Source organism: Nipponia nippon, unplaced genomic scaffold (assembly GCF_047370975.1).
Source record: "Nipponia nippon isolate SJK-2023a ecotype South Korea unplaced genomic scaffold, ASM4737097v1 scaffold_2, whole genome shotgun sequence".
In the NCBI taxonomy this organism is placed as follows: domain Eukaryota; kingdom Metazoa; phylum Chordata; class Aves; order Pelecaniformes; family Threskiornithidae; genus Nipponia; species Nipponia nippon.
Window position 1 is genome coordinate 82,515,372 of NW_028262336.1, and position 6,756 is coordinate 82,522,127.

Here is a 6,756-nt window from a genome sequence, read left to right on the forward strand (position 1 = left end):
CTCTGGAACAAAGGAAATTAAAGGAAGCCAATTTTAAAGTGATTTTGTTTCTGTTGATCGATTTCAGAGTATTAGTTGAAATTCTTACCAGGCCTGTGTAATTTATAAATCTCTACTTTTCATGTATACTCCCTGTAATCCAGTAATGTACAACTTCAGGTTACAGTCTTTCCTTCTCTAAGACATTTATGAGTGAAACTCTTAAGGGCTTTTATTTTCTTAAGAAACAGAAATGTAAATGACTTTTTCTGTTTCCAAGTGACATTCAAATTACTTCTTTACATTCTAAGGAATGTAAAATATCTGCTACTCCATCAAATTTGGTGAAGTCACAATATGGATTCAAAAATTAATAGGTAATATATACAAGCAAAAATGTGCAGTGTGAGGTGCTTCAAATGAAACCAGATTAAAAAAAATAATTTCTCTTTCATATAATTTGATTCTTCTAATTTGACTAGATTCTATATTCTTCTTCACACATACTTCAAAAAAAAAAAAGAAAACCTGCCGCACTCTTAAACGAACAGATGAAGTTGCGATAGTCTTTTACTGCATGGGGAGTTAATTATACATTCTGGGTTAAATGAATTTAAAGTAAACTTATCTTTTAAAATTCAGAGGAAAAATCCAGGCTACTATTGTAGATTTACTCTATAGTCAATGGTGAATACAAACAGAAACCTTCAGTTAGTGATTCATCCCACATATATTAAAAAAACTAATGTTACCTGGAGGAACCTCTCACTTCTGCATCAACTATAGAAGGAGCCTAAGGAGATAGTTTAGATCAGATGCTTAAATTTACTACCTGGTATGGGGTTCAGTACACATCTAGTGTAATTTTAGTTTACCTAGAGCATCTTGGGGGCCCACAACTGCTGCTCCAAAAAGTCATGGGTCTTCCATACAGATGTGTCATACAACCTAAGAATTCTGAAATAACAGCATTTGTTAGGTAACAGAATCAAACCTCCATTTTTTTGTCCTTCATGCAAAACATAAACAAATACATTCCTCAAAATCTCTGCCATCTTATCTTAATGTTGATAACAAAAATGCCTCACATAAATCATGTCTTATTATTCTTCACTGACTGCAGATGAAACACAGAAACTGACAGCTATTTTGTGGCCATCATAAAGTAGTTAAGTTGAACTTCAAGCCTTATGCTGATTGACAAGGACCTACACAATGAAAAAGGTCTCTTTATTCTGTAGATGAATGTAACCTTTATCAAAGTTCCATTATATCAGACTGGCACAGTTGCCACTCTTAGTCTTACGCTCGAGGTTTTTACATATTTTGATCCCAGGACATACAGGATGATGGTTATGATGACTATTATTATTATTATTATTATTCAGCAATTGACAAATAAAGGTGAAACTGAAAATTAACCTTTTTTGTAGAATAGGGCCAAAAAACAACCTCAAAACTGTTATACTATCAATAATGGATTATGAGAAGCAGATGAAAAATTCTTGCAAGAGATTAGATAATGATACTGAATTAACATGCTTATTCAACAAGTGCTTCCACAGTTACTTAATGTCATTAAAGCTTCATGACTGTGTGGTTCCTTCATCTACTGCAAAACTGGATTAAGTAACTGTTATCTACTATTAATTTCATTATGTTTTCTTGGCATTTTTAGGTGGGTTTAGACAGGAAAAGTAAAGTAAAACCAATTCCCTATTGCTGGCAATTGATTCCGAATAATCCAAGCAAGTCACCTGAGCCAAGGTCATCCCACTTCAGACATATGAAATACTTATGTTTGTAATTTATTACTGAAGAGAGAGGAGAAAGTTCTTCCATCAGAAGAACTGACTGGTGTCTGGGTATAATTCAGCTCTATAAACCTAAGGTGAGTACTGCCATGTGAGGCTTGTAGCATATTCCAGATATATAGAGGGCTGGCAGACAGGACACGTACCTTTTGGGAGTAATGGCTGAAGATGGATATTGAACCTTACATCAACCAAAATAGCTCTAAACTTCCATGTTTGAAAAACTGAATTCTGCTGTATGTATTGGCTCTCTCCAGTGCCTGGATTGTCTAAATGATTTACATTAGACACTTCTCTTTGGTGCCAAAAATGGTTGGAATCATTCTGAGCCCAAGGCTATATATAAACATCGAATGCAATCAATGAAACACTTGTCCTTTGAGGAACTCCATAATTAACAGATTTAGGAGGCAAATGCAGTCCAACATCTAATCTGGTATTGAAGAAAATCACATTTCAATATGCAAAGTGACCGCTTCTAACACTTCATATTCAGTGCAGTCCACCTAAAGTATAGAATGAAAGAATAATTCAGGTTGGAAAGAGCTTTGGGGGGCACCTGGTCAAGATTGCTCTGAATGGTAGCCCTGTCCTCCAGGGAATCAGCAATTCCCCAATTTGATGTAAGAGAGTCTATTCCTTCCCATCATCCAAGTTGCTAATAAAGACATGAAATAGTATTGGCTTCAGTATCAATTCCATAGGAATGCCACTAATAGTCAGCCACCAGTGGAATTTCAAACTGTTAATCACTAGACTTTCAACCTGATGGTCCAGTCAGTTTTCCACTCAGCTAGCAGTCCACCTCTCCAGTCTTTATATCTTCAGTTTTGCTTCAAATACACAATGTGAGATCATGTTGAAAATCTTGATCCACTAGTATTTTCACCTTCCTTTAATTCTCTCCCCAATCCATGGGAGAGGGCAGCAAGGAGAGTCAGGATAGGTGTTTGGCTGCTGCATGGGGTCAACACACGACACTTTCTAATACACAAAATTCAGTGCTTTTTTTCTGCTTGATAAAAAGTCAGATCATGCTCTTTACACTCCCGGAAGTGTTGTAATTAACAGAACTCAAGCTGCATACTAAATATGAATTCTTATATCATATTTTAAAGACCCTTTATTTTCCTAGTATACATTTACAAATATTTCCAGGTGACTTCCTGGAAAGCTGGGCCTCAGCACAGGTAACAGCTACTTAGAAAGACAAATGCCAAACCCAGAAATTTCCCCCTTTTCTCCTCCTTTCCTTGAGCTTTTAGTACTGAAACATGATGTCATATGGTATTGAATATCTTTTTGGTCAGTTGAGATCACCTGTCCCAGCTGTATACCCTCCAACCTCTTGCCCACCCCCAGCCTACTCATTTAGGGAGTGAGGGAGTGTTGGAGAGAAAACCTTGACACTGGGCAAGCACTGTTCAACAATAGCTGAAACACTGGTATGTTATCAATGCTGTCTCAGCTAGAAATGCAAAACACAGCACCATATGGGTTGCTATGAAGGAAGTTAACTTCATCCTAGCCAAATCCAGTACAAATACATTCTCTTTTGCTCCTTTTTTCATGTAGTCAATTAAAAACCATAGTTGTCAATAAGTTAGACAAAAGCCAGTCTCCTCTTTCTAATAATGATCACTGTCAGATACTAATGAAATGTTATGAAATTATATCTAAGACAATAATGCAATCTATACATGGAATAATTCTCTTTCAATCCTAACTCATTGCAAGTATACCATATCTTGCATGTCTGTCAGTTTTTATGCAAAAAATGGTCAAGATCAAAAGATTTCTGGGACTACTTGTTATCTGATGAACATATTTGTCTGGGGAAAAGTGCAGATGGTTGAAGCCCTTCTTGTATCCATTAACCACATAAATGAAAACTAATTAGAAACAGGAATTAATGCTCTATACAGCAGATGGTAAATTAGGTAGTTCTGATTCAGTGTCTGTAAAACTTCTAGGTTTAACTGATCCAGTTCTTTCTAACAGGCCCATTATAGAAATAAGATTTGTCCAACAATGAATAAGATTTATCAGAGTTTAAAAAGAAGTAGTATCTATAGTTTACACACATTGTGAAGAATGAACTTAATTCTCTTAAAAAAATATCCTGAGAGAAAGAAAGGTTTAAGGAAGATCAGCAAAAATGTTTGTGGCTACCTTATAGAAACAACTCAATGTATTAGGACTCTTCAGACTGAAAATTAGATTGCTTTGAGGATGGAAGTATGCTAGATTTCTATAAAATCTTGAGTGGCATGAAGAGGGCACAAAGGTACAGACAAGGATTAGGAGCCATCAAAAGGAACTAGGTTCAAACCAGGAAAGAATGAAATGTTTCTTCATGAAAAGGGTAGCAAATGTAGGGAAGTCTTTGCCAAAGGGCATTGCTGATACAAAAAGTTGATGTGGATGTCCCCATGAAGACTTTTCCATCTTAAGGCACATAAGTTACCATGCATAAAGTGTTAGGTATAAAGTTCATTACTTGAGACTTCCCTGCCAATAAGATGATGATGGAATGGGAATTACCGAAGCAAAAATAAGATACTTCTGCCATAGCAACAGGATGATGGGGTGACAGTTTGTGAACAGAGTGCCAACTGGTGTGCAGCTGTGACAACAACTGTAATATGGACTGATCATAGGGGGACGTAGTCCCAAATGGGAAAACCACCTTTTGCATACCCCCCCTACACAAAGTATGGCACCACTGCACTGTGAGAAGGGTGACTGACACCAGGAGAGGCCAGCCCTCAGAGGTGCCAGGCCCTGCAGATGGTTGTTCTCAAGAGGTCTGACATCTGTCATCAGATGACAGCTGTTATCCCACTGCAAGGAGGACCCAGGAGGAATCACAGTGCACAGACCTACATGACACCTGCCAGGTACTCAATACATACCTGGTCAGAGGGTGCACTTGCAGGGATCTGCAAGAGATTGTTGCTTGGGCAGGGATGTCTAAGAGTATCTGCGTTGCATGTATGTGATGAGTGAAGGTGGTTGGGAATCACCCCCTTTTTACTGCAAACTTAAAACTTTTTCCCATATAAACATTTAAACAAGTTATATGTGAACTGGCATGTCTCATATCATCCATTATGCTCTCCACAGCAATGGTTCAGAGGGAGAAACAACAGCACGTGGAAGAGTAAACTTTTGAAGATTACTAAAACAGAAAAACACATATCAGGGTCAGGAAATTCCCAGAGCTGAAAACTGTTGGAGATTTGGAAAGAATCATAAATGCATCTCCTGTTAATAGTCTTATGTAAGCATCTGCTCACAATCATTGTGAGATACAGGATATTGAGCTAGATGGAGCCTTGGTCTGAAGCCAAACATAGCCATTCCTATATTTCTCAAAGACAGAAAATGTTAGCTGATTTTGTGCAACACTGATCTCTGAATGACTAAGTACACTTAACTTGTTAATGACACTGCCATGAAATTATCTGTGAAACCTTCCAATATTTCTATCACAGAAAACTAAAATTTGAAAACTAAGGTCATGAAGAAACTGAAGTAGAATGTCCTCAACACAGTACTGACTTAATATAAACCAGTGAATTTTGTGGATTATTACTGGATTATTGTATTTTAATTATGTACAGCAGGTTTTGTATCACCTTACTTTGAACACCAGTGTTGAGGTGTGAAGGCAAATGACTAGACCTTGGCCTGAAGTTTAGCTAACAACATCTCATGAGAAACTGCTTGACTTGACATGAAGAAATGCTGGACATGATGCATACCAGAGCAAGAAGCTGCCAAAAGTTAAAGGTAGCTCCATAGAGGATGGATGGGTCTCAAAGGTAGTTAAAGGGGAGCTGTTCAAAATGGCCAAAAGTTACAGGCAGCTGAAGGGAAGCATTGGAGACCTTTGCAAGGCCAGCAGTGCCTCAGTAACCATAAGTGATACCACGTAAGGAAGAGATGATCCAGGTAAAGGCGTTAGAATACACAAATTCTGTGTATGTTTACTGGGTGAAAACAAGGGAAGAGAAAGGGAAGAATCAAGGTTGATGTGGGAGGAACCAACATGATGTGAAAGGGAATAAAAGGGGCTGGTTTTGTATAAGTAAACCACTGGTCTGTCTGAACTGGGCCCTGTGCCTGATCACCACTCTGTCTTGTCTTATCTGTGGGTATACTCTGATCTCCAAGCAGGAGCAGGAGCAAACAGACCTAGAGGAAAAATACACTGAGACCTAAAGTCTACCAGATTCAGCTTTCCCTAGTGATGTGAGCAGACATAAAGGTGGCCTGGTTAGAAGAGAATTCAGTTTTCCCTGCAAAGGTGATGAATGCCATTTGTAACACCTTGTAGTATCCTGTCTCACCTATAGTTGGTATTCTGATTTTGGTCCTCTGTCACAGCTTCTTTCAGACCTCTCAAAAGCTTTACCACACTGAATGTAGTATTAGACACTTACATATGGGCCAGCAATTATAAGTTATGAAATTAGTATAAAGTAAAACCACTAGCTGCTCTGACAATCTCACTCTAATATGCATTTGATATATAGTGGATTAGCTCTAATCACTGTTTACAAGAAACTATGCATGTTACCTGTTCTTCAGGCCAGAGATTGTTCCCTAGCCTTTTCTTATTTAGCTATGGAGACTTGCCAGATGATGGCAAAGATCACTAAGGACGTATCGGGTCAGCGTCAAATTTCCATAGCACCTCAAGGCTGCATCCTGACCGCCTGTTGGGGCGAAACCTCTTAGATGTGAGGTATCTATCTCCTTGTTTCTTCTGTAAGGACAGATTGGTGTATAGTCAGTGAGGGAAATGCAATGCATTTGAAGAAATCTCAGCGCACAATTGAAGAACTGGACTGCCAGGGCATCATAACTGCACCTGACTCAACTTAATATGCAACTTACAATTCCTGTGTAGTCAGCCACACTGCATGCTACACAGGCATTACTGCAGAAACAAAAC